Source organism: Streptopelia decaocto (genome assembly GCF_964273445.1).
Source record: "Streptopelia decaocto genome assembly, chromosome: 3".
Taxonomy (NCBI): Eukaryota; Metazoa; Chordata; class Aves; order Columbiformes; family Columbidae; genus Streptopelia; species Streptopelia decaocto.
In genome coordinates, this window is record NC_138656.1 from 67353603 (window position 1) to 67380167 (window position 26565).

General features: G+C 42.6%; 1 protein-coding gene across 2 annotated transcripts in view; it reads right to left on the reverse strand.

Annotated features, from left to right (window-relative positions):
* Window positions 1-21581, reverse strand: part of PKIB (cAMP-dependent protein kinase inhibitor beta) — a 54803-nt gene extending 33222 nt beyond the window's left edge. The window contains exon 1 of one of the 2 annotated variants that reach the window (XM_082047936.1): window positions 17901-17947. The gene's annotated coding sequence lies outside the window, so the exon portion shown is untranslated. Of the gene's footprint in view, window positions 1-17900; window positions 17948-21459 lie in introns of those variants that run through there. The other variant, XM_082047935.1, reaches the window with a different exon arrangement.
* Window positions 21582-26565: the final 4984 nt, after the last annotated feature.

Below are 26565 nucleotides of genomic sequence, written 5' to 3' on the forward strand. Positions count from 1 at the left end.
AGACTATGGACAGGGATGTGCCTTTTAGGCTGGGTTTTTTTTTTTTTAGTGTTCCCTTGGGAATACAATTTTTATGTAAGCACATCTATATTGTGACTGTTTTTTATCTCCTGATGCTTTGCAGTAGAAATAACTAATACATAGCTTGCTAAAGAGTTAATTTATACAAATACAAACACAAAACTATTAAATTTGATAACATATTTTCTTTTTATACTAGTGTAAAATTGTAATGAAATAAAACCATCATGATAAAAATTTGGCCTGTAAAATGCAAACACAATCAGAACAGCAGAACAAGCAAGCAAAATGAGTAAAAAAGTCTGTCTCCTGAGTTCTCCTTTCAGATTGAAACTTGCACCCCTTGCACCTATAGCCCAGTTTTAACTTCTGACTCTTGATACTATCACCTAACCTAGGAGCATTTGATAGGTCTTTTCCTTTCCTCTTTCTGTGTGTCAGAGAAGAGTAAAAAGCAAAGATAAAGCCTGGATTCTCTGACAGGATTTGTCTTCATCCCGTGATTGATGAGGCTGATGCTGTACTGAATTTAAACCTGAAAATGTCAAAAACATAATGCCCCTTGGGAGCAGAGGAAAAAGGGCCCATTGCTGCACGTAGCACAGACTGAAGCTGCTTGAATTGGGCTCATTAGACATTTGAAGACAGAGACATGCCTCCTATAAGAGGATTTCTGATATCAGTTTACCCAGAATTTGGACTGAATGACTGCTGGTTTCTAGCTGTGGAATGTAAAAAGGAATTGCCACCTGCTGCAGCTCAGCACTCCCCTTCTCCAGCTGCATCAGGGAAGGGTTCCAGCCACACGTCCCCAACGAGAGCCACCTCCCCCAGCCACCTCCCCCAGTGAACAGGAGAGGGACAAGTCTCCGGAGGGGACGCTCCCTGCCAACCCGCACACAAAGCTCCTTTGTCCCTCGGGACTCCAGTTAAGAGGATGTGTGCACTTTACCATCACTACTGATTGCTCCCCATCCGTGGAACACACAAACAGGAGCATTGTGCAGAAACCTCTAGATAGCTGGATGGTGAAACAAGAGTGATGTCCAGCCCACACAGGGCAGGGAGAGGCATGCATCCCTTCCTGTAGGGTCTGAGCCTTTAGATCTTTAATGTACACCATTTAGGAGTCCACCTCCCCACCCTATCCTCAGTTATGTCTGTGCTCTAATAATTTGACCTGTCAGAGTAAAATGAAACTTCTGGGGGATTTGAACGTGATTTTTACTGAGAGCTGTTAAATGACAATACTTTTGAGCACGGCCTTCAGGACCCAGATGTCTGATTTATGAACCACAGAAAGTCAGGACAAATACCAGTGCACTCTCCAGACGCTCACCTGTCACTGTTTTCCCAATATAGCCATACCTTTCTCAATCATTCTCAAGATAAAAATGTAAAAGAAGACTAGCACCTCAACAGAGAAGAAAGAAATGGCATCTTATAGCTACTCTCTTGATTTTTGTCCACGTTCTGTTTCCAGTAAAGGCATAATCACCTGTAACTCCTGCTTCTTTCGGAATGAGGGGTGAAGGCACCTCCAAACACTTACCACCCAAGTGCATCTGGTCCTTGTCCATGCCATGGACTGGAGAAAGGTAACCCAAGGCAGACATGTGTCTATGTCCCATCACACAGAAAGAGGCAGCTTATAAACACTGCTAAAGAAGTGCTTATTATACATGGAGGCCCTCCCAATTAGGCTCTTGGTGTACTTACCAGTTGTCTCATTCTCGTTCAGGTGAGTTTGCATCTTTGTTAGGAACAGCCTCCAAAGTGCTGACCTCTGCTGAAAGGCATTTTTTGCCAACTATTGACATCCCCAGGCTTACGGGCCAAGTACAGCCCTGCAGAGGGGAGGGACCAGAACTTCAGCCTATGGACAAACTCTTCTCCTTAGGCTTCCTACCTATTCCCATGACTGCAATTACAGCATCGCTTTGGCCATAAGAGGCCAACTTGTTCCTTCTTCTGAAATACATAAGCATGCCATCAGTTTAGAATGTGCAGTGCTTTCATAAGGCATCTTTAATGTGCAAGCAAAGCAGCTTTGGAGGTCCCACCATCCTTTCATCCTTTTTGTGGCTTATACATGGTCTCTCCAATGCAAGAATCCTTTATCACAATTCCTGGATGAGTGTTCCCCACTTCAGCGTGGTGCCTACACAGACTTTGGAGGCTTAGAAACAAACAAACAAAAAAGGTGTCTGTATTAAAGAAATAAAGATGTGAAGTTAACACGGACTGAATACTCAATCCAACTAATGCTGAAATCTGGGGGAGCATTTCCAGGATCTTAGGTGCAGGACGGGGCTCATATAGAGGTATTTTATGTAGGCTTGGAGTAGCAGTGAGGAATTCTGCCTTCTGTGAAGCATCTTTGAACCCTGAGAGGATGCACAATGACTTAATCCTCCTCATACAGCCTATGCTGAACATGAAAGATATTGGCAGGCATGATTTCCACATTGTAAACTCACATTTGAGTTTATCTTTCAAAAATGGATGTAGCTTATTGATTCGCACATTTTTACCATTCCCTGACACAGAGATATGTGGGCTCTACACCTGAAAAGATAAAGGAGGTCAATTTAATTTCTGATCCCATGTTGTGAACTATTAAGCTACATAACTTGCATCATGTGCAGTGAAAATATATATATAAAAAAAAAATTCATGAGTTCTTTTATCAAGTTGAAAAAAATGTCTATAGCTGATCCATAGGTTTATCGTATGTTTAAACCACATCTACTTACAGTTGTAGCTCTATCCTCTACCAGTAACTTGCATAAGCAAGGGCATTCTAGTACTTCCAAAAGAAATTTCACAGATGCAGAGAAAAAAAATCTTTTCTATACCCAGTGTTACTGCTACTTATTGATAAGCATTTTAAACTCAGTATCTATTCTAAACATTCAGGAATGAGCGCCTCAAAGAAGCTTGTTTTCAGCAACAGGAAAACTTTTGTTCAAAAACAGGTCCATCTATATTAATGAGGCCTAATTAAGCATCTTTTCTTTAACAATCCTGGCTGCAAGTACCGACTGAACTACTTACTGTTTTGCAGAGCCACTGAATATCTGCACTTATCATGTGGGGGCTCTAAGAACTTAGGTTGAATGGTGCAGTGTAAAAATAATCTTCTGTAATTAGGCTTTAGTTTTAACTACACAACTTCAGATGTTTTTGTTAACATATATTTTCTTCAGATCTTCAAATACAATATTAAGGAGCTCTGCACTCCTTCTAAACAGGATCTTAAAAACTAGCAGGACTGGTTCTTTTTCTTGCAGAGCTGTGACTAGTTCCTGTTTCATTCTCTTCTGGGACATCTCAGTGTCTACCTTCTGAAAGCAAAACAGGAGGTAAATGATCTGAAGGGTGTTCACTACACATAACACCTTTTCTCACCTTAGTATTTCTTTGTGTGCTGAGAGGCACATGAGCAATGCTTCTGCCTTCGAAACTGCTAACCCTGCAAAGCACTGGCAACAACCCTACGTGCCTGAAGTGGACAAGAAAGCAATGGCTGCAGCTGGGGTAGGGACAAGGAGACAATTCCACCAGCTGGCAGAGGATGATGAGGAGGCACCAGTGACATCCAAAAGAAAGTGGCAGCGCTGAGGCTTGGCTTTGAGAAGACTGGGGCTGTCATTCTGGATGTCCTGCACCTTGGCCAGGACCTCTGCCAGAAACCAACACTCTGGAAATTCCTGCACCTCCACATATTTATGGTTTCCTTTTGATTGCACATGATCTTAGTATTTGAAATATCCACAGAATCAATAAGCAGCAAATCTCAGTTGTTTCCAAGACAGAACTTCCTTGATCTCAAGCAGGGGGCTTCAGGGAGCAATTTCTGGATGTCTAAGGCAAATATATCCTGGATCTGAAAACTAGGTTCAATCTAAAGAGATGACTGAGAGGTCCTGGAAGTAATCAACAATGTTGAGAAGGTTATTAAAAAAAAATTAAGAAAGTGAAATCTATCAACAGCCATTAAACACAAAGATACTGCGTCTGGCTCAACTAACCCATAAGCTGCTGAGCACTGGACACATGGAGAATATACAGGGGAAAGTATCTTCCTGTGTTCATAGTGCCTTTCCTAGGCACTTATTTTTGACCTCTCTTGGCAGCAAGACACTCTGCACTAGACAGCTGTTTGATCTGAATCAGTTCAAATGTTCTTACGCTCTGGAGGAAAATATAATAATAAAAATTAATTACCTACAAATGACATCGCCATAGTGTCACTTCAAATCGAAAACTTCCTTCCCCTTCCATACCAAAACATAGTTCAAGTCATTTAACAAAACCCATTCTGTTCTGGACACCCAAGCGGTGGAGCAGCACAGAACACGGAGGTTTGTAGTCCAGTGTTTGCTGCCCAGTGCTGTGGCAAGGCAGAACAGCAAGTTTCTATTGAAGACCACAGAAAAACATTTTCAGTTTTGACTTCCACCCTGAGAAGCTGGTGTGTGAGAGCACCTCCAACTAGACCCACAGCAATCCCCCACAGAGGGAAAGGGCTCATCCCTTCTGTGGCAAGAAGTCAAATGTGTCTGCTGATTCTGTAGAGGTAAAAAGCAGAATCTAAAAGTGGAAAATTACACAGGTATTTTGGGCTAATAAGACATTACAGCTTTCCAATGAAAATGGGAAAGGATCCTATTAAGTGTTCATTCAGTTTAGTTTTTTTAATTTCAAAGAAGCATTACAGAATGAAAAAGCACTCTAAAGACTGAAAGAGCTCAATCAGAAAAGAACATAAGGTTATCAACTTTGTCTTCATAGTGAAACTGTGTAACCTCTCCACTGGCGCTGAACTCTGCTTGAATGGTAAAATGGGAAGTTTCACCATGCACAAAGAGATGAACACACAGGTTCTTCCATAAGGCCCATCCCTGGAGCCCTGCAGCCCTGCGGTGTTGCAGGTTGCCCTTCTGACAGGGCAGCAACAGGAGCAATCAGTTCCCGAAGCGGTGCTCTTTAGAGCAAGGTGATACTGGGGAAATTTGAAAGTCAAATGCCCCAAAGAAACACCACCTGCTCTCCTGTCTACAGAGACATCCCTGACATTGGGCAGTCAGGACAAGAGAATTTATGTGCTGTATCTGCCGTAAAGAAAGCCATTGGCATAGATGTGAGAGCTGAATAAGCAGTTCCAAAACTAAATCCCTCTTTAAAAAAATGATGATTAGAAAGACAAGGGTATCAGAAGCCCAGACCCACCTAAGCAGCAGCTTGTGGTCACTTGCCAATGTTCAGCTGAAGCAATCTGCTGGCACACGAGGGCTCGCCAAAGGCTGAATGGCATTTGGAGGTTAGAAGTGGGTCCCTGAGAAAGATCATAAATCTCATCTCATCCCCAAAGAGGTGGAGAGGGACAGCAGAAGTGGAAAAGGTTTTCTTCAGTTTTTTTTTTCTTGCACTGTGCAGACTAGACACAGCTGCAGTCCAAGGGGATCCCTGAGGATTAGGACTGCACCTCTTAGCTCTCCCTGGAACAACAGCATTTCTGCAAAGAGCAGGAAAAGGAAAGCTGGAATCATTCAGCCCCAGCCCAAACCTCTGCATACTCCATTATAGCTTTCTCACTCAGTCTGGATTTTTACAAGTGCTTTGGATTCCCCCCTGCAAGCCTCCTTGGTGCTGTCAGTAGAGGAATGCAATTTTACACATCATGAAAGCACAGTATTTATATTTTCATGTAGGAAATAACAAAAAAAAAAAGATGTGTAACTGATGTCAATGGCAGAGGGACGATAAGTCTTAAACCTTGATGACAAGCCTGCAAAGAAGAAACGCGTTTAAAAAATACTGTCCTATTTTCAGAGTCACTGCTGAATCAACCATTCATTTTCCCCAATACCAATTTCAAGTCACTTTATCATTGCACTTTCTCCATCCCCAAAAAAAACCTGTTCTGCACAAGAACTATTGCTTTTGTTAGTACAAGGTTCTCCATCATGCAGGCTCTATAATCACATTTGCTAACATTTCTTTTAACCCAACAGGCTGTGACTGACCACATGTTATTTCATGTCTGGCATCACTGAGATCAAACCTGAAACACAACAACGGAAGGCAGCCTTGGCACACTGTGCATCCAAGGATGTCAGGTTGATAAGTGAAGGTCACCTCCGATTCAGTGTGCTGTGAAACCAAACCTCAGGCAAGGTGGTGGTGTTCTTGCTCTTCTCTCTGCTATGTAAACTACTTAAATGATGGGAGACTACTTATGCAGCTTTTAGCAGCCTGTAACTGAACATAATTCTGATGTTAATTCACCAGGTATTATTCCTGGTCTACCTCTCCTTCAGGTATGCACAGCAACAGCATTCCCGCTGCTCATTCCAGGACCGAAATCTTCCCTTTACCCATATTTGGGAAAAGGACGAATGCGCTGGCTTATTCTGGCCGCAGTTCACATGTCAATGCTCTACACAAGGATATGTTTGGGCCACACATCAATCAACCATGCAGCTTTACAGCCACAAGCACACAGATCTATAGATTTTTTTAATCGCCCTTGGTATGGAGGACATCACCAAAGAAAAAGCAGAGCCAGTGTCCCACTGTGCTGCAGAGATCCATCTGAGAGACTAACATCACCAGGCACAGTTTATATTCTGAATTTTGTCGGAAGCCAAATTTGCCCTCATTCACCCTCAAGCTCAGCAAGGCAGACAGGCACCAATACAAGACTCTACCTTTCAAGTCCTGGGTGGTCCATTCCTTAGGCCTTAATGAGCTGTGGGTCTACGCTGGCTAAAAGTACTTCTTGAGGGAGGAAACTCTTCTTGAAAGAGCTGCTAAAAACAACTTCTAATGATGCACTGCCTCCAAAGAAATGCATAAAAAGCATTAGAAATAGGGTAGGATACATCTCATAGAAATGAAGTGACACATCACATAGACCTCAAGATTTTGTTCTGCCAAGTTCCTTTCGGGCTTTTATTCAAAATCAGAAAAATAGCACTCAAGCATACCCATTCCCACTAAAGGATGTCCAAGCTTTACAGCCAGCTTCTCATACAATGCTCTGAGTTTTCTCTCACTATTTGTCCTTAGTGAATTTTTGCTCCTCTGAAGAATTCTCAGGGCAGCATGAAGGAGAAGAGACAACAGGTATTTAGCAGTACTATCATGTCTGTTAAAAGCACAAAAGCTACCCTGCCATGCAAACCATTCGTCAGGGGCTTGTGCCTAATGCTCAGGCCCTTCCTACCACGCATTCTTCTTAGGATGCATCAGTCAGCCAGTCCTACACTGTCCTCTCAGTTTTCATGCTCACTGAGTTTCATGAGCTAGTATTTGATTCTTCAGAGATGTACATTTTGAACACATTTGATTTTCAAAATACTCAGCATATATATGAAAATTACATCTAGATGAAGAAAAAGGAAGGAACATCTACAAATAAACTACTCTCCTGGAACTGTGGTCTTTCAACTACAGAACTGGAGGCTGAAAAATGGGTACCAGATATCAAAAACTAACACAGACAAAATAACTTGGTCAAAGAACAATGAGCTTCAACTTTAGACCAAGTCCTTTACCAGTCCAAGTGGAAATTTTCTTTGAAACCGTAAATGACTATAAAAAGAAAAATCAAAGTCAGGATATACCAATAGCCTTTCTAAGATTTCATGTAGCAGAAAATATGCTGAATGTACATATCCAGGAAAGCTGTATTTAGCAGAGTGTGGTTTCAGGTTGCTTACTAAGTGATCTGAAATAGCTTGATGGAACTGGAATAGTTCGGTGGCTGTAGAGAAAAATAAATCAAGTGAAACAACAGTGCCCAGTTGGTGCAATGGTAGAACACTTGTGTTGTGCAGCATGTTTTACATACATGCCAGTACATGTTTCGTCATCAACATTTTCACAATTTCCATTATCACCTGCTTGACACAACTGAATCTGGAGTATGTCACTCATTTGCCTCATTAGAAGAACGTAAATTCTTCAGTCTTTCAAGAAACTTCTCTGGTGCCACGGTTCTTTGTGCTGTGTTTTGAAGGCTTCATTTCACAATTCAGAAAGTAACATTTTCCCATTTTATTCTCAGGGGTGTCATGGACTGGAGAAAAAGCAACATTTATTGGAGAGCACATCCCTGTTCTAGTGGCCTGCTTTAGAGGCACTGTGAGTGCTGCAAATGCTCTTTCTTGAGACTGAAACCAGTACTGCTGGCCTCTGTGCTTTCCTTCCCCAGCATTAAAAACAAAGAGGGGGAAAAAAGCTGTTTTGAGGCAAACAGGTGAATGTGAAAGAGATGGGTGCAAATCTCCAGATGTTGCAGAGGCAGCAAGAAAATCCATGTGATAATCCACCCCTACCTCACAGATCCCCAGCCATAGGGGAACATTTCCTATGCAGGATGCTCCATAACCAAATGGCAGAAGCCTCACTGCCAAATCATGGCATGAAGGGACCTGTGGGGTGCCACAATCTAAACCTCGGCATGGATCAGCTCTGACAGCCAGATGTGGCTCATCAGCAGGCTGGACAAAAATGCCAAATAATGGTGCAGCTGCTGAAGCAAGTACCACAAATGGCCATGAAACCACCAAGCTAAGGAGGAACCATGAGGCTGAAGCCAATGGTGTGAATACTCAGTAGATGCAATACAACAAAGCAGAAGACAAACAGGTACAGGCCGTTCTCCCCTTCCTCAAGTCCCACACTCTTGGATGTGGGGAAGGAGGTATTTCCAGCACTGCTGGGAGGTACTGCTGTTCCACACATCAGCATCTGGGATCTGTTGAAGCCCATTCTGGATTAATTGGATAGCTGCCCTCACTACTCAATCCCAAAGAAACAAACACATATAAAAAAATCAGGGTTACATGATAAAAACTGCCTTTCTAAAACCAGGTTATGAAAGATAAAGGTTTAAATTAATTTCTGAATGAGAAGTAATTACTTTGGTGGTGTAGTAGAAAAGCTCTTTTGATCGGTTTTCTTTGTTTTTTGTTAATCTGAACCATCCCTCAATCTAAAGCTCCATATAATTCCTACATTATCTAAGCAGGCACTGCTGATTCAAAGCAAGGATTAGTAACGAATCTGTGCCACCCCAGAGCAAGTCAGTGGATGGGAAAAGGGCAGATGCATCTGACAACGAAAATGACCTTTCCTACAGATCTCCTGTTTGATTCTTAGTATCATTTCTGGTTATACAGATCCACTGGTTCACTGTAACATCAGAGCTCTTCCTGAATTGTGGAGACAGGAGTCTTTACCACCAGAAGAGGAGAAGCCTCATACAGTGCAATTCAGTACTGCATAAACAGTGAAATATAGGGCAAAACCACCGTTAAAAATTCATTCTTCTGAACCTAAGCATCAGTACCAGTCTCAGCATTAAACTGTTGAATACGGAGCAATCTTTCCATGGGAAATTTATGACAGGAGGAAATGTTCTAGCCTCGGTATTTTTATAGCATACATTCATTTTTCAATGGAGGAGGGGAAAATCCAACATTTCAAAGGCTATTCAAAGCCTCCTCTACCTTGATGAAGGAAAGTAATCAGCATCGGGACACCTGCCACAGCTCCCAAAATACCAGATGACAACTGGGTACAAGTGCTGTCACCAAGGCACCATCATTTAGTGAGCCACCATCCTCTTCAATAGCCTAGGAGAGCATTTGCAAAGTCTCATTAGATTCATCCTGCCCACTTTGGTTATAAAACCAAACCATCCCGACCTCTCATCTCACTCCTCTGCCCAGTATTATCATCGCCCATTGTCAATGCCACGGCGCACAGTCCCAAGGCCAAATGCCACACAACATGGGGTCTCCCTGCCCCTTCCAGGCACCCCAAACCTTGCTCCCTGTCACCCCAGCTCTGTCCCCTCCCATGGGCGGCTGCCTTTCCCAGGACGTTCAAGTGAACATCCTACAAACTCAGCCTCCAAGATGAGAAACGCAGACAGTTCACGAGATATTTTCCGGCGACATATTACCAAAACCAGCACGATCTGAGAAAAAAAGAATTAAAATAATTAACTGTTATTTTTGTTCCTCTGATTTAGAAAATGAGGGTGCAATTTCTTCCAGAAAGCAGACACCACAGGATAAGTGGTAGGGTTTTCCTGGTATTTTGTTCACAATCTAAACATTCAGATTGGAGTCTCAGTAACTGTTTGTTGAATGTTTAGCACAGTTAAGCTCTATTTTTATCCACAGAAGTATCATTTCAGATGTCACAGTTCACCAACAAAAGCTGAGCACCATGGTCATGCAGGGTGGCATTTCTCCTAGAAACTACAACTCCAGAGCTGTTACTGGTAATGCTGCCTTATGAGCAGTAGCTTTTCCCCAAAACATAATTAACAATATAACACATCACTGCAGCTCCTCTGCAGTTTCCATTTGCAAACAAACTGCTGCTAATCTCTGTCAGATCCTATTATAGCATTGCTGTCTCCTCAGCTTCTCTTCTTCCTCACCCTCCCTCTCTAAATTCAGAGGCACAAATCTACACGAAAATATGTGAAGATGTTTTCTGAAGAGATGTAAAATTGAGAACAGAGTGTCTGCTATGTTCCTCACTCAAAATAAGCCTATGTGCCTTTTAAACAGTCCATATGCTTATTTTCTTAACAATTTTTGAAACTCCCATACTGATACCAGACGTGACTGTGCTGTGATATTCCTTCCTCAGCTTCAGGCCTTTTTTTCAGGTTCTATCTCCCAAAGGATTCACTCCTCTGAACAAACCCAGAACAGCTCCAGCCTCCACCAAGTCAGGGACTGGCTGTGCTGGCACTATGCAAGCACAGCTCCAGAACTACCGAGCTGTTTTTAGCTCCCATGCTGCTGGAGGCTGAGCATCTCCTGCCTCCCTCATCACATCCCATTTATTGATGAGCCATCTATCCTCTTGCTTTTGAACCCTAAGCTCTCAGAAGATCGAGCCTTAAAAAGGTCTCCACCAAAAGATCATGTTTCCGTGCGTGCTCCTATCAAGGCTTTTGCCCCAAAACATAAGGGATAACAACACAGATGCCAGAAAATCAGAATTAGGTCTTATCCTGCGCCTATTTTGTTCAGCTGTCTAGATTAATTCAGACTGGCAGGGGAGGTGTGGAGCCAGATCCCCCTGCCAGTTCCTGGTAAGACATCTGAAGAGACAGTCCCATTTTGGGAAAAGTTTAATTTCAAACAGTAATTACGTCCCACCTTTGGTGGGCTCCTGCTCTTCTAAAGCCTAAACTGCTGGGCTGCCTTGCTTGTTAGCAACACAACTAACGCATCCGCTGCCGGTTATACATCACATATGACTCCCATCAGATGGTGGTTCGGGCTGCCAACCCCACTTTTCTTCCTCTATGAAATACTGACGTTGGAAAGTCTTAACAAAGAAACTGGGACTGGGGGAAACTTCCTTCCCTCCCAGGACGGCAGTGCTGGCTGTTATCTCTGCTCACTAGTTCTCAACCAGGAACAGAGCATTCATTCCTAGCCTGAATGGCAGCTCTACAGAAAGGTCAGCACTGGAAATCACAGCCCTTTGGCAGCTTTAATCAAATGGAACCAAGGCAGAGAATTGGACTGGGGAGGAGGGGGTGGTTCGCCATCCAGAAATTAAATTGACCTTTTTTAATCTGCTTTGATTCACCTTTAATCTTACACACTTTTTCCTAAGTTCTGAAACGGTACAGAAAGGAGGCCAAAATACAAAAATAAATAAGTAAATTACCATTTAATTTTAAAATACATGCTTAGAAAACTGACAGTTAAAATATTTACAGTAAGAGCTGATTAAGTATACTTAAAAAGTTTTCTTTTTTTAAAAAAGTACATATTTGAATCTCATCTCTTAATTCTTCCAGAGTATAAATTTTAATTTAATTTTAAGCAATAAAGCTTCAGGTTCTATGCTTTGCAGAAATATAAAGATCTTTTAAGATCATTATGGTGTTAAGTTTTATTTTTTTGGTAGTCAGAATCAAGAGGCAGAATCGCTCCATGTGGACTTGCAAAATAGGTCATCTGGGTAAATTTGTTCAGCTTTCTTCTACGCTCGTTAGACACCTCGCCAACTACTTCTTTCTAAAGAGGCCTCCAAATTCATTTGTTCTCTCATTATATACCTAACTGTCTACAAAGGCTGGCTTATTAACCAGTCACTTAACTAACACAGTGAATATACAGTTGAATGTATTATTATATCTCTTCAAGACAGTGAAGTTTCTGTAATAACATCCAATTTCCATGGCAAGATGCATGAATTGTTATAGTTCACTCAAAACAAGAAATTCTCTCTCCTTAAATGTGTTTCCATTTGGAATTATTTTAATAATCAGTAAAGGTGAATGAATTAGTATTATGAAATTGTATTTATTTCTTTTATGTCAAAACTTGGTAGAACAGAAACAACACACTGACTCCATTGGGAAATCTGTCTGAGAAACACACAGTCCCATTTATTCTGTTTTACTTTGAGGTGCTACTTCCAACTACCTGTAAGTAATGAGAATCTGGAGGAGAAACAGTACATAAAAGTGAGTTAGCCCATTAATTAGAAGAACTGTGTGCACAGCACGTACAGTCTCTTCAAACTGTAAGTAATAAAAAACTACAAATTCTGAACAGAAAAGGCTAGCATTGCTTTTTCAGTAAGTCGTCTTCCTAAAGGCATCATGCTTTGGCTCTCTGCTATATGCCTTCCACAATCAAGTGGAGAGCTTCCAACCACAGCAATAACAGGATGTTTCCATTAGTAATCAGCTGAGATTTATTTTTATTCAGTTCAATTCCTTCCACAACTCTAGCTTTTCCAGCAAACAAATGAAAGTTCAAGGGGAAAGAAAACAAATATTCCTCCAGCCCTCACACACTCATCTTCTTAAGCTTTTTTAAGCTCTCAGAGATAAACAGCAAGTACTTCTAGCGACGGTTTCTGAGTAATGACGGGGAAGTGCGAGGAGGTGGTTGAAAGCACCACTGGCTTCTTAATGCAAACTCTTTTATACTACTCAGGGAACACATGTTCAATCATTGCTTATGAAACACCTTTGACAACACAGAGAGGAGCTTTTTGCTTCATGTTTGTTTAAGTGAGACTATGTTTTAGAAGCAATTGCTTTTATTTTGCCTTTTTTTTTTTACTTTTTTTTTTTTCTTAAACAGAAGCAACCCACAGACTTAATAACAGATTAGTGAGTGGCTGTCTTCTCTGGAGACTTCATTATCATGAAGTTTCACTGCACTCCAGCTCCTCTGAGAAGACATCTAAAGAGAACATAAAAAGGGTGGTGTAGAATTTCTGGTACCTGAGCTTCCCAAGAAGAAAAACAAGTGAGAAATACTAGAAGAGTCCTATTCCCACTGAGGGACCTTTCTTTAAAACCTCAAAATCATGCCATTACAATTGATGCTTACTGTCAAAAAAGCAATAGGATAAGTATTTCATTTTTGAACACAGAACATAAATACTATGTTAACACTTTAGCAAAACGTGTTTACAGAAACCCCTGCATATTTATGACACTCTATTGTGCCTTGGAGAAAGCTTTTCTTAGGTGAACAAAAGCAGCAGTAAACTGAATCAGACTTAAAGCCTGAAACAGAGCACATACTGCAAACTTAGAAATCATTTTACATCATTGAATTTAACCATATTTAAGACAGATTATATTACCAAGATATTTAAGGCAGGGACTGCAAACAACTATGCTGTTATAAGCATCTCTTTGTTATTTCTTATTAAAGTTATTGTCACTGGCGATCTTTTAGTCTGGGAAATACGGGTCCCTCTTCCCTGCTATATTTTTCATGCGGAGATGGTAATGAGAACTTCACAGCAGCTTTTCAGACGCTCAGCTTTGAACTTGGGATGACAGGGTCACAGCACAGCTTGGGCTGGATGGCAGCTGGGAAGGTCCCTGTTCCTGCAGCAGCCAGCTCAGCGCTGGCTCAGACCGGGCTGCTCAGGGCTGTGTCCTCTCACGGATGGAAACCCAAGGATGGAGCCGGCACAGCCTCCCCAGGCAGCCTGTGCCTCTGACCCACTGGCCTTCTGCTTGTCACCATCTGAACCTCTCTTGCTTGGTCCAGCCAATGCCCCTTGTCTCTCTGGCCCCCTCAACCACCTCTGTGCCGGTACAGGGGGCAGCTGTCAGCCCCCAGAGCCACCTCCGACCTCGGCTGAGCCAGCCCCGTCCTCTCCTCATGGGGCAGCTGCTCCAGCCATGACCATCATGCTTTTGATACTCTAGAAAACGGCTCCTTTCCCAGAGGAAAGGGCACTCTGTTTTACAGGAAAACAGATCAAGGTGAATCGTGCTGGCAGCCCTTGTCAACCCCACCGCATCATCTGACTCCTTGCGTCAGGGTTGGTTCCTGTGTCCAAGCCCGGCTCTGCTCCCGGCAGGATTGCAGCTAAACCAGTGTCTCATCTTCCAGTGACAAGTTCTCTCCATAAGAGCATCCCCTTCACACTCTGGAAGAGGCAACAGTAACACAGAGCTCTGCTGTGCTCCTCAGTTCCAGCGTGGCTCCCCTGATTTGCAGGACAGTTTATAAAGCAAATCCAAATTTTTATTCATACAGCAGAAGAAAAGCTCCAGCACTCCCACTATGTTCTGGATTTCAATTAAGATGAAGTTCCATGTGATTGTTTAACACCTTATGTATCATCTGCCAAAGCTAACAATGCCTTTCTGAACTGGCTACACCCTGAGAAATGTAGATATACTTCAGGTATTAGGCAAACCACACCCTTCCACTTGGTATCGTAGGGGGAAATTCTGGTTACATTTCATGTTCACTCAGAGACTGAATTTCTGGACATCATTTTCCTGCCTTCTGCTTCATTTAGTCTTCTTATCTAACCAAACCCTATCCAAAACAGACAGAAGAGACCTTCCAAGTCTTCCATATAAATACTTACAGGACAAATCTTACCACCACTATTTAATGGAAACTCTCTTAATTGAAGACTGTAAAATCCACCTGTGTAGGTACTAATCACTTATGAACAAAGCACACCACATGCTGCCCAAGAATTAGAGGTATTTTTGTGAGGTAGAGGGAGGGCGTAGACCACCTTAATGATAATCTCTTTGGCATCACAAGTGATACCTCACAAAGTACTTTCTTTAGTTAGTATGAAATATGTAACAGCTGTCAGTGCTTCTGCTTCTGTCTGAGCAGAAGCAAGATCCCTTGTAATAAAGAAATTATAAATATTGATGGGGGAAGTGCTCAGTAGTGTATACAAATGACACAGGATTCAAAACTAGGCAAAACAAAACTTAAAGGAGGTGTTAACCCTGAGCAAAAGCTAATACTTTAACCAGACAGAATACATAGGAACATTAATTTTATTAATGCCTCTCTGGTATCTCAGCCTCAGTCACTAGACATTGTACAGAGATCATTAAATACCACAGTTCAGGTGTTTTCTGTAGTATACATGAATATACACACACCTACAGAGCTTCCAGGTAACCACTCCCTAGGACACAGGACAACTCCAAGATGTTTCCTAATCAGAATATATTATGTCATGGGAAAAAATGTGCATGCTTTAATGGAATAACGTGCATAAATTAAGAAGAAGTACCACTATTAAAAGCTCTGGGCACATGAACTGAAACTTCCTTCCTCCCTGGTTTTCATTACTTTCAGTTTTGTTGGTTCCTTTTCTTCTAAGGCCTATCACACAGGTGCTGCTAACCATTTTGTATTCACAACTAACTCAAAATACTGTGGTATCTCACTGACGTTACCCTTCACCAAATCAGCCTGCTCCACCAGGAATAATAACAACAAAGACCATACCCAGAGATCTGAAGGCGTTTAGGTTTGTCTTGTAAAAAGACCTTGCACAGTCTCATAATGTTCACTTTAACGCTTGTTTTTATTGACCTGCTGGCTTCTTTTTACGCAAAGAGACGAGTTGCAGGATGTCAGCCAATTCCAGGTTGACTCCGAAGGAGGAAGCCGTCTCTACCCAAGAGATGTTGAATGCAGCTCATCTTCAAGGACATTGCAACACTCAGCAGCTGCATCACTGAATACAGTTACAGTTTACTCAGGACCCTATGGACAAACTTGTGGGTTCCCCGCAGAATTTTGTAAACCAGTTTCAAAGGTAATTGAAAAAGGCTAAAATAAAAGGCTGCCCATTTGCCCATGAAGGCTGGAAAGCAGCATAAATTATTCCCCTGTCCTGCATTAGCAGGCATTGAGATCTGCAAACACAAACAGTACTGTGTGCTGCAAACCCACTTCACCTTCCTCTGTCGTATGGAGTATGTAGACAGGATGAGGAAAGCCTAAAGAGAGGAAAATTATGTGTTGCTCTCATTACTTATGCAGCAAATACCGCTTAATCTGGATTAAAGAAGAAAAAAGCAAGAAGCGCTCCCTGATCTGCAATTGCTTCTCTGGGATCTTCCTAAGGACACCACAGCAAAATGGAAGGTTTTTATTTAAGAGCTGCATCCTTGCAGCACAACCTGGCACAGAAGTGCCCCCGCCACTGGGGTCAGCACAGGAACGTGTGTGCTACATACCAAAGCAAGGACATGAGGAAAAGCTGCTGTTGTGAGCTATATTCAGTGTTCACTGTGCTTTGGCAAGCTAGCTGAACACCTCCTGCCCAAACGCCTCAGCCTGGGTGCACCTGACACAGCTTCACGCTCAAAGGCTGCTCAAGGTGCACATCTTCCCACGTGCAGTGCAAACCTGACCCAGCTGCTAAAATCATCATCTCCCTTCACTGGCACTGTTTTGGTTTTTTGGGGGGCTGTAGTCAGATGTGCTGCCTCGGCTGCAGCTGAACCATGTTCAGGGCTCCTGGGGTCAGCCCCGCTGCGGCTTGCCCAGCCCAGCCCATCCCCCTGGCCTCGGGGCAGGGGCCATGTCAGCTCCCATCTCCCACCTGCCAAGGTGAGGGCATGGGCTTGCACAGCCTACCCAACCTGTCACTGCGGTTCATGTTTAACACTTCTTCTGGCAGGGTTTTAAAGATCCCTTGGATGCATCTTAACCGAAACAGACTGGGTAGCACCTACATATGCTGCCACATCCTGCATTTCTGGGAGCGATGCAAGTGCAGTTGAGGGGTCGGGGGTGAGACACCACTGTGGGATTTGCCTCTTAAACCAGCTAGGAGCTGGTGGCAGCTCCCCGGGCATGGGGAGAGCGTGTGGGCTGCCAGGAGGGGCCAGATCCGTGTGGCGGGGGAGGAAGGATGCTTGGCTCTGCCAAAGTGCAAGAAGATGAGGCAGGGCAAGATGTTACATAAGCATATGTGCTTGTTCCCAGCGAAAAAGACGTTCCTGTGCACCTCATTCCTCCTCTGGCTAATATAAACCCAGAGAATAAAGTCAAATGTAAAAGCACAGAACTCTGCCTTTAGAGTGGAATGTGGGCTTTAATAATATATAAACAATTCCTAAAAGATGTAAAGGAGAGCTTAGTGCAACTTGAATGTAGATGGATATTTTAAAAGAAATTCATGTCATTTGCTAAGCATTTACTAAATTGCTTTCAATTATATAGGTATGTCCATGCCCAGACAGCAAGTCCAGTTGATATGATTTCTACAATAGGAAAAAACCTAGCAAATCAACTCATTATACTATTAAAGGTTTCTAAAAAGCAAAACAAAAAACCACCCAGAGCAATTTTTTAGGGAGGTGATGACAGAGAGAAGAAAATCAAGTATTGTGATGGTATTAATGTTGGAAAGGTAAGGAAGGAGAAAATGGGGCAATTATCCATAAATACAGCTCTTAACTTTAGTTATATAACAGAACAAATAAACAGAACAATAACCACCACTTAGAAGTCAATACAAGCCTCATTTGTTTATAAAGGTCTTTCCAGATAAACTCACAATACCTCTTCACATTTCTTCTCCATTATCCTTCTCCTGTCATGACACAGGGAGAGTGCTACAGCATCCCGCTATGCAGAGAAAGCAGAAGAGCACATTCAGATGCAGCCGTAACCAGAAGACACAGCAGTAACAGGCAAATTAAAGTCTAATCAAAAACTTGTAAGCAATTCAGAGAAACTGGTTGTGGAAGAAAAGAGGTTTTACTGTGGCCACGGTAATCGAGTGTTTGCACTCAGTCGGGGTAACAAAAGAAAATTACTGCACTGTCAGTTATCAACCCTGTAGCGGGGAGTATTAAATTATGAGCTAGGAAAGCAACAGGTCAGTTTTCGAAGTTGAGGAACAACAACATTTATATATATTATTACCACAAACATCTTGGACAAATAGAGCTTATTTTGAGCTGACTGTGGAGGACAAAAAGCATGGTCAAAACTTTCAAGACTGTGCACTCCCAAGGAGCAGAGAAATTGAAAAATATAATCACCAAACCTTAGAGTAGCGGAAGCAATGAAGCTCAGCATCCTATGGAGCACTCACATGCATTTTCTGATGTCTAATCAGCTGAATGCTTGCTACATCTCTTCCCTCAGTGGGGGCATCAACTTCATCTCTCTCATCTCCCTGGTCACCAGCAGTCTTGAAGTTTGTAGTAATTTCGTCACTTTGAAATCTCTACTCTTCTATTTATATTCCTTGAAATTGATCCCCAGGGGTAAAAAATTACTCTGGGGCAATGAGAGAAGCTACCAGTCAGACAGCATTATTTTTATTTTAGCTTCATCTCCTTAGGAAACCAGGTTGAAGAGAATATAGGCAGCACAGAGGGGATGAAATAACAAACAGAAATCTCAAATGGGAAGAACTTCTAAAACCAGAATTATTAAGTTAAGCACAGAAGACATTATTTCATGTGAGGAAAGCCAGATTTAGGAGCTTTTCACAAACAGATCACCATTCCTGACTTTCTAGGATTTCTGCTAAGCCACACTCTTAGGATGCAATGAAAATCTGGATGATCCTCTTGTAAAAAGGTAAATGCCAGAATCTTAATCCATTCTAACACAGATGTTTGACTGTCCAAATACTTCTACCAGACAAGATCACTGGGGTTTATTTTTGTAATTCTCCCCTTTCAGTGCTGGTGGCAATCCCATGGGTCTGAGTGGCCAGCATGGATGCCACAGAGTAGAACAAATCAAGCCATCAATCCTAAATCCTGCGTTGTCTCACTGCCTGCAAAACTGTTTGATAGAAGAAGGTGCCTGCTAAGGAGACACTGCAGTGAATGAAGACTCTTTGGCCGCCAAGATATGGAAAAACCACAGAAATTTCGCTCCCTTTTCCCCCAAAGCCAGTCAGGGGGAAGCCATGCCCAGAGAAGTGGGCAAGGTTCTGGAGCATCCTCACCTGAAACAGGAATCAATGAAGTCCAGCACAAAGCCCAGCAGGAGTTCAGAGAATGTACAGTCAGTCTCCCACTAGAGTGATCTTTAGCTGACAGAAAACCACACATATGATTCCTCACCGATTTTCATCCCAAGTTTTAGAAATCAAAGGAAGCTGGTACATCTTGAATGGTTCATTAAAAACACTCATCATTGCACTAACAGAAAATATTGTTTTAACATAATCGATCAATAAATGGACACTGGCACTAGCACATCCAGACAAATTAAGAACATGACCTGAGTTTCTCTCTCTCTGCGCTTCATGATTTGCACTAATATTTTTTATATTTGTCATTATTTTGAAAGTCATATATATTTTTATGGCATGTTGAAATATCTTATGCTATTTTGCTTAAGTTTGTTACTGTCATGACATGTGTAAGACAAAATAGACTGGCTTCTATTCCAACAGGGTGTATTTCAAAATCAATCTATAATATGAATTAAACCTTCACTCTAATGGTAAAGTGATTGCTTTTACAAGTTATTTGGATATTTCTAGTGAATTTTCAATGTATATTACTTCCATATAAGTAGTTTTATCAACACACTGTAACATTTCACAAACATCATAAGAGAAACGTAAATTCAGCATTTCAAAGGGAATATTAATAATTGAAAAAAAATACACAAAAAAACCCAAACAAACAGAAAAAACCCAACACTTCTTCAGTGAGGAAATGTAACAAAGTCATGGTCTTTCCTTCAAGGTCTCTGTCCTGATCAAATGTTTCATCCAAACTGCTTTTTGCTGGCTACAAAAAGTGATTAAGTTATACTGGGTAATTCAACACACTGTATATATTTTCACATACATCAATGTGCCCCCAAAGACAGTTAGGATTTTCTTAGAATAACCAAAGTCTCATTATATTTAAAAGTTCAAACTTTTAAGAATCGGGTGTATCTGTACCAACCAAACAGTATGCTGTGGCTTATTTTATCTATCGCCTCAGGAGTATTTTGAATACTCTTCTTCATTCTTCCTTCACTAAAAGCACTTGCCTGCTCTCCAAAGTCCACAAATAACTTTTTAACAAATGCAGAGAAGCATCCATCATAACTGAATCAAGAAAAATTTCTCTTACTGCCAACATTTTGTTGCAATCAGAAAGAAAAATTCCTGTCTTGTGAGTAATCAAAGTACAAGGACATTCCTTGCAATCACGGAAAGATGAAAGTCACTGATATATTTTAACTGATTTTCTAGGGACATCTTTTGCATCAACAAACTGCATGTTAGTTGTTCATGACCTTGTCCACGTGACTTTAATTATGGACTTCACGTACAAAGGTTATTTTTCAGAGATGTATTTTAATATAACTAGAAGTGCCATTATGTAAATAAAGCTGATATTTTTACTCTCTACTCTTCATGGTCTTACTACTGATTAGTTTGACCATACAAACATAATTTCAGAAAGGAGATGATGTAGATAAAAATTGTGCCTGAAGCACTTTTCATTACTTTTCTGCCAGAGGAAAAGTCATTTTAGTTTCCTTCCTGATGACAGGCAGCCTATTCATTACACCTATTATCAGTTTCCCTAAGCACTTCCCTAAAGGTTAATACCTAACCTTAATAAAGAGTAAACCCGGTCGGTCAATCGTAGGGAAGCATCTAGGTCAGCGAGGCACAGAGAGATGATCCGTGACTTATCCGCGGTCACGCAGAACCCCTGGGACACGGTGGGACATGGGACCTCACGTCCCCAGGAGCACCCTGAGCAGCTGCTTTCTCTCTCCTCTCCCGCAGCACCCGGGCTCCCCGTCCCTTTCCCACGGGGGTCACGGCGGTGTCCAAAGCAAACGGCCGCTGCAGGGCCCCGGGTCGCTGAGGGTGCGGAACCGCGAGGGACGCGCCCGTTACCTGGACACTCCGCCCGGCCGGGGTTCGGCCACCCGGGAACGCTCCGTCCCCTCCCGCGGCCCCGCCGCCCGGCACTGCCGCCGCCACAGCCCCTACAGGGTGTCCCCTGCCGGCATCCGGACCCGACGACCGAGCCACTGGCGCCGGCCACCGCCCGGACGGCAGCGGGACCCCGCCCTGCGCCGCTCCCCCTCCGCCCGACCCCCAACTTTCCCCGCGGCCGCCACCCCCCGCACTCACCCGGCGCCGGAGCTGCCGCGGCCGGCGGGTGTCTGCCCTGGGCCCGCTTTGCGCCGGGCGCCGCTGCCGTGCCGGGAGGCGGCGGGCTGCCGTGCCCGCCCTGCGGCCGCACCGCCCCCCCGTGCGCCCGTCCCGGCACGGAGCGGAGCGGCGCGGCGCGGGGGGGCCGGGGCTGCCCCCGGAGCGCATAAAGTGGCCGCAGCGGGGCAGCCCGGGGGGTGCCCATGCTGACCCTCGGCGCTGGCATGGGGCAGCGCTCCCCAAAATACCGGGTGTGGGGCGGCCCAGTTTGGTGCCCCCCAGCTTGCCTCTGCAGCCGGGAGAGGGGACCTGGCCGGAGAACCCCCCAACCACCGTCACCAAGCGTGGAGGGACATGGCTCCCGATGGTCCCTTCCCCGCCGTGGCCCTCCCAGGGGCAAAGAGCTGTCGCTCTGCAAACTGATGGGGCGAAGAGAGCAGGTCCCCGTTGCCTGGTCACCCAAAACCAGCGGGGAAAAATACAGCTCTTACCTGGAGCTTGCTCATTTTAGTCTCAGTTCTTCGGGTTACACTTTTTTTTTGGCTACAATCCCTGAAACTGCACCAGTAAAATGACACAGGCCATCCTCCCGCTCCTGCCCGATGCAAGCAAGAATTTGTCTGACAAATTCTCGTGTGAAAACAATGCAAAAAGTTGTCACCTGGATGCAGCCATTTGTGACCCTTTTTGGCTGCAAGTTTTATTATACCTGGCGGTGAGGCCGTGGTGCAGCTGCACTGCTCTGTCATGAGACTTCTGGCCTCTGGGACGTGTCTTTATGCAGGAGCTTGGAAAAAATGCAATCTGGGCCTGAAATCAGCAGTATTTGCATTTATCCTCTTGAAATGTTGCCCTGTGAATAATATACCAAGTTCTGTGTCTTAATTATTGTGTTTCAGTGGGAACACAAAAGTTAACATCTGGCATTTTAGAGTCTATCAAGGCACGGTCACATTCCCTACAGCTGGATGTGTAAGGCCATATTATACCAGACTGGGTCTAAAAGTTTTTTAAAAGAACTATACTTCTTTGGCATTCGGTTTTAATATAGCTTTTCCATGTTGCACCAAAAAGGACGCTCAAGTAGCTATTTTGAAATCCCTTTAAACTGTTTGGAAAATCTCACTACAGCAAATCCATATTTATCTGAGCCATTTCCATATATCCAGTCATAGCCACATGACAAGGGAACACAGGTTTTTCCGTTTATACCTGATATTCTGAAAACTGGACAGATTCAGATAAAGATGGGAATCATCATACCTGGGTTTTTCAGTGCTTACACTACAAACTACATCAAGATTTTCTATAATGTTTATTTATGATAACAAATAAAAGGAGCACAAGGTTAAAATTTTATTTTCTTTCAAACTGAAGTTGGAATTCCTGAACCTAAAATCCCTTGGGTTTACTTTTTACATTTTTCTGGTATGACCTAGAATACTTAGGATCTATCGTCAAGACTATTTAAGCCGTATTATTACAGCAATTCAATTTACAATGGGAACTTTAAAATTCTAATAACTCAGGTGATGACTTAGAATTGGTTGATTATCTTGCATTTTTATTAGATCCTTCCAAATGTCCTCTTAAAGTTTAAGAGCTCTAGTTTGGAGTCATGCCAACTCCCTCTAAAATATTTTTCTTAGAATACAATTTACTGTATCTCCTTTAATTATTAGTCTCTTTGTCATTTATTTTATTATTTGGGCAGATGTTTTGATTTCTCAAAAAAACCCACCTCCTTACGACTACTATTTTTAGCTTAATGACAAAAATTAATGGCAGATGTCTTAAATTTTGTGGGTTATAAGAAAGGTTTATTCACAAGAATGAACCAGCAGTTACTCTCCCATGAAGCTAGTATTTATACTATAGATTTACATTCAGCAGCTTATTTTTCCTGCAGAAACTGGAATTCGGCATGCTGATCACCTACGGGGCATGATTTGTGTGAGGACACATGGAAAGAAGAACACACTGAACGACCATACTTATCACCATTACTTCTATTAGTGCCAAAATACAGTCCTGGACTTAGCTTGGTCACATTGTGTAAAGGCCTTGACATCTTTGTAGCCCACCTGGATGTCAAAACCCAACCTGCGTCTTCCTTCAGGCTGATGTAGTGGTCATAATTCTGAGGTAGCAAGAGCTGCTGCTCACCTTTCCTCATGCAGCCGGTGTCTGACGTGTACAGGTAGGATTTCATGTGTGGTGTTTGGTGGGGAGCACTTCAGACATCTGTTCTGAATTAGACCTAACACGGATGTTTGCAAGAACCTCAGATGCCAATAAGTGAGATGTTTACTTTATGGCAAGAAGTTCTTCTTCAGACTTGTGCAGGTTCCCACTGTGGCACTGAGAAAAATCATTTCTGCAAGCCTTTCACAAGGTACATTGGTGATGTTCAGTAGTGGAAAGCTGTTTTGAAGCAGCTGGGATTGACGGGTTTTCTGCTGTGAGTGTGCCTTGACAGAAACATGGAACATCCTACTTAGAGTCAAAAGAGGTTTTCTATTCCCTTTCTTTATTATAAACTACTATTTCTTTGATTTATTTTAAGTTTTCCCTTCTTGTAGCAAAACCAATGTCACTTGAAAAGCACATTTTATATCCATAAGACTTGCTGAGAAACTTTTCATGTTGTAGTTCTGTGCAGTTTATATATTTTTAGACATCTGGAGTCAGCCAAATAGAAGGTACTAAATGTTGAAAAGGGCTCTGGAGGGTGTTTGTATTTGAGGCAATCCACTTCAAAATATCCTAAAGAATAGTATCAGTTGGCACATGAACAACTCTGAACTAACAGGGAAGCATCAACCTACCTTATGTGGAAGGAAGCCCTGCCTCCTTGCCATCTGTTGAAGGCTTCATCAAACTCCATCATATGTAAATGATCCGCTCTATACGGTTGCTTTTAAATACCATTAATGCTTCTGTCAAGATCTTTTAGGAAAGACCTATGACAAGCTTTATAAAGAAACTCAGCTATCTTGAGACTAAAAGGGTGAATAACTACTCAAGGGCCCATCATGGGATATTAAAGAAAATGGTCCAGATGCAACTTCTGTCTCACAACACAAGAGGCACTGAATGAAATCCTCAGAAGGTGGGTTTGAAACAAATAAAAGGAAGTACTTGTTCCACATGGCACATTATGAAATGACACTTTGCCCACATAATCAGAGAATAATGTAGAGACAAAAATCATAAATGGGTAAAAAAATGCAAATTATGGAAGAATTATCCATCAGGTGCAATTAAACGCAAAAATTCAGATTTCCAGTTCTATATATGTGTAAGGCCTCTAATAAATGACCAAAAGGATAAGACTTATAACAGGCTACAGAACCAGAAAGCAAGTGCATCATCTGCGTCTCAGCTCCCTGCAGCTTTAGCACCTGCAGTCTTCGTGCTCACCCAGGGAAAGCTCAGGCTCAGAAGACATTCAGAAATCTTCTTGAGGAGAATGTTAGTCAGAAAAGATATTTCAGTAGGAACACTAGAATTTTTATTTCTTTATTTACCAGGGGTTTTTTTTTGTTAAAATACTGACAGCATTGTGTGGAGCCCCTTCTAGTTTGCTTAGCACAATTACTGTAAGTGGTAACGTCTTTTTCTTGTACCCTCATGTTGGTCAAAACCAGGAGAGGGCATCCAACATATTGGCCTCAAGCAAGCAGCCTCTAAATTAGTACGAAGAAAGAGCTAACTCCACAGAAGCTGAAAGAAAGTATGAAGCAAAAATCGAGCTTCTGGTTCATGAGGTTACATGTATGGATGCAAATAGACACAAACTTCCACATGCAAGTGTTCTGTCTTCTGTGACACAGCACCAGGCTTCATATCTCACTGTGACCTAGAGCAGAACTGGCAGATACACATGGGCTTTGAAGTAAAGCTCTCTAAGGAGAAGGGAGGAGATTGCATTGCCTAGATTCGGAAATGTCTACCCAGAGGATCTGCAGCTGAAATGTGTGCTCATATCAGAATGACAAAGCCAGGGTTTGAACAGAGATTATGCTTTTTCAGCTTGGAGTTGGGACTGACAGGTTGCATGTGAGATGTGCCCTGCAGACATCCAGCTCTTGCTTCCTACCCTTCTTCATCTCCAGGCTCCCACACACATTAATAAAGGGATTAGAGCATTCAAATAGCCTGGTTACAAAATTCTATTGAAACATAGATACTGATGCAAATTGTACAGCCTGTTGGCACTGTATGAATCATGCTGGGCCTAGAATGAGTCTACATTAATTCCAAGTGTGCTGTATTTCCATTTCCAAACTAGTTCTCTTTTGATATTCATATTGCGAGTTGCCTTCATCTAGCTTCTTTTTCGTTTTGCAATTTTCCTTTCATCTATTAATGCTCTTGCCAAGTCACTGTATACACAACTAATATCCAAAGCTTCCCTCATGGTCCTCTGTGTTTGATCACGAGTTCTTCCAAAGGAATGTAAACAATGGCAATCAGAAATCAAATAAAAAAAGAGGCATCTCTTGTGCTAGTGTTACAGACAAACCCTTATTAGAAATAGAACTAAAAGACTCAGGAAAGGGTCCATTCCCACTGTAAAGTTGCGTTTTTGCATCCTGGATAAACATACAGTTGTCTTGCATCCTACCATTTTGGTCATTGTCACTTCTTTCGTATCAAAAGCCTGTGCTACCCTTTGAAGCCTATTCCTGCTTTCTAAGGGAAAACAAGCTGTTTCCATGTCATCTCCATGGAGAACACAGGCCCACGTGTAGCCTCACCTATAGCACACACAACATGCCATCAGCAGCAGTCTTCTCTCCAAAGATCAAAGAAGGCAGACAAGTCAGGCTGGTGATACTGCCACTGAGGAGGCTGCTCGCTGTGGTGGCTGCTGTGATGAACAGCCATATTCAGGTGATACATTTGAGAGTGGCTATGCATTTATCAAGTCAGATGTAACTTTGGTTAATCTAGTACCTATGGGGATTAACAGGAAAAATACATGAAACCCTACATGCTGCAGCAGCTATCACAAAATCTCTACATTTTTGTTTGATCGTTGCTACCAAAAATTACAAAACCACTTGTAACAAATACAGT